The sequence below is a fragment of the Cornus florida genome, unplaced genomic scaffold (genome assembly GCF_030987335.1).
Source record: "Cornus florida cultivar Cherokee Brave unplaced genomic scaffold, ASM3098733v1 CherokeeBrave_3.0.0_Hap2_Chr07, whole genome shotgun sequence".
Taxonomy (NCBI): domain Eukaryota; kingdom Viridiplantae; phylum Streptophyta; class Magnoliopsida; order Cornales; family Cornaceae; genus Cornus; species Cornus florida.
In genome coordinates, this window is record NW_026775577.1 from 29232501 (window position 1) to 29235194 (window position 2694).

Consider the following 2694-nt stretch of genomic DNA (forward strand, 5'->3'; position numbering starts at 1 on the left):
CATAGAGAGCCATCGAACCAGCCCAACCAGCAACCAGAGCCCAAGAAGTACTAGATTCTCTTTTGGATAGGCCCTGAAAGGATAAAGGCTGGAATGCCAATAGGCGTCTATTATTGAATTCACCCGACCCGATAGTACCCATTTTGGGAACGTCCAGTGCCAAAGTCATGGAATGGGTAAGTCACCAATCCCTAAAATGGACTATGTAATGTACTTTATCTGCTTGGTTATGGGGGGCATTTTACCAGAGGTTTCTAATCTACCCTTATGTGATTCCTGTTGAAGTATATACTCGGGGGTGGGTGCAGGGCGGATGATTTTAAAGCAGACTCCTCGTTCATTAGATAGACAAGATCACCAAGATTTCGTGATCAGCTGCCGAACTTATTCCAATTCCAAGAGCTGGGATCGAATCGGTATATCAATACCGATTCGATCCGAGCTCTCTTATTGAATTGTTCATTCAATGAGCATTCTCAATATTATGCCTTGGAGAGGACTCGAACGTCCATGCTCTTTAGCACGAGATTTTGAATCTCGCGTGTCTACCATTTCACCACCAAGGCATAAAATTTTAGAAGTATACAAGGTTTTCTAGTTGCTAATTTCTAACTCTGTATCTATAATAAACCTTAAGTTGTTTATAGTGTACTTGTTTTTTTTAACTTATGGAATGTTATATTTTACTGCAAATAATTTGTGGTATGTGACAAACACACACATGATTGGGTGTTATTCTTTTTTATTCCCTTTTCAAATGGGCAAGTTTAGTTTAGACAATTTAATACATTTTCTACATGTCTAATCAGTCCTATCATCCATTCTTTATTTTAGAATGAGTTGTTGTTATCCATTCTTTATTTTAGAATGAGAAATTCTGGGCATGATAAATCATGCACCTAATGTTGTAATCATGGTATATAAAAAGGATTAATACTCTATTTTGGATAATTTAATTTTAGAAATCTGTCCCACTAAGCTCCACTTTCTTTTCATTGAAGTTAATTTATTTTGGATGTTGTAAAAATAGTGATCTTTACTTAAAATATTAGAGGAAACTAAAAATGACAACTTCATTTGAATGATTATGTTTTAAAGTGACTGTAATTGTGGTGCCGACGGAGGTTGAGTAGCACGACGATAATTAAGATTACTGGATTTTTCAGTGGTTTAATTGTTAGTATTCGTAACTGCAGTGATCTAAAATGAAGTTATTAATCGATGATTGAAAAATCAGAGTTTCTAAATTACAGGAACCTACCAAAATTTGAGAGAGATTTGAAAGTGTTATGTTAATTTAATAAATGAAAAAAATCTCTGAATACGAGAATACGAGAGTTTGAAATTTTTTTTTGTTTCTATTGGTTCTTCTCCTCAATAATTGAGAAAAGGTTTATTGTTGTTGTAGTATTCATTTTATTTCCCAAATTAGAGTTTATAGTGAAATGTACTACTTCATAAAAGATGGAAAATGTTTTAAATGTACTAACATGTTTATTTTATATCCATTATGATTCAACTTTAAATTTTGTTAAATATATATTACTCATGATCATAATTTAATAAAATACATGCTCATTATTTAGGCTTGGCAAAGTATGTTGGAAGCTCTACAAGTGGTTCAAGAAGGGTTTCCTTAGAGGGTAGTTAATGGAAAATAGGTTAAGATTTGGGATGATAAATGGATATATGATAGCAACTGTCCTCAAAAATAAATTTTTGTGCTTTCTGGATTAAGTACCTAGTCAAGATACAAAGACTTAGAGCATCTGCACTGCGCCTAGCCAAAGCCTTTTTTGGTGATTTGTGTAATACCCCTAATTTTAAAAGGATAGTCTCAGTATTAAATTAATTGTTTAATTGCATTTTTATTTGATTATGTGATTATTTGGCTAATTGGTTACTTGTGAAATTGATTTAATTGTTTATTTGTTGTTTTATTTGAATAATTTGGTTAATTAAATAATGTGATTAGATGATGTGTGCTAAGTGTTTTATTGTAATTAATTGTCTAAGTTAAATATTTATTTTGTTTATTTTATTTTAAAGGAGTTGGGCTTGAATAGTAGTAATGGACCAACTGTCTTAGGTCTCATGGACTACCTGGATAGGAGATTAAATGGGTATAGTTATTACTCATGGATAGTTATACATATATATATGGGTATATATGTATATAAGGTTAGTTTAATTATTTATTATTATTAATGGTTAAATTAGTAGTAATAATAGTAGATAAGATAGTAAGTTATATATACATATAATTATAAATTATATGGTATATCACATACAGACATATATATATATATATGTGTGTGTGTGTGTGTGTGTGTGTGTGTGTATCTATATATTATTGTTATATTTTTCCTTTATTCCTTTTCCTTATTATAGACTTGGAGAATGAATAGGATTAGGGTTATTCTTATTTGCCTCTCTATATATATCATTATATGTTTGCCAAGGGTTAAAAGCTCTATTCACGTACACATAGAGGCTGAGAGATACAGAGAGGTTTGAGAGGAAACTGAGAGAACAAGTTAGGGTTTTGGCCATAAATTGAAGGTCGGACCAAGGAGGAAGGAAGAAGGTCTGCTTGTGGGTTGAACCAGGAGCAGCAGAGGGGTTTAACAATAGTTAAGGAGTCACCGGTATAATTAGAGAAGACGGTTTAAGGTTTCAAACTGAAACCTAAAG

General features: G+C 32.1%; 1 pseudogene; it reads right to left on the reverse strand.

The window, feature by feature from the left end:
* LOC132266910 (photosystem II CP47 reaction center protein-like) overlaps positions 1-34 on the reverse strand; it is a 1435-nt pseudogene extending 1401 nt beyond the window's left edge.
* Positions 35-2694: the final 2660 nt, after the last annotated feature.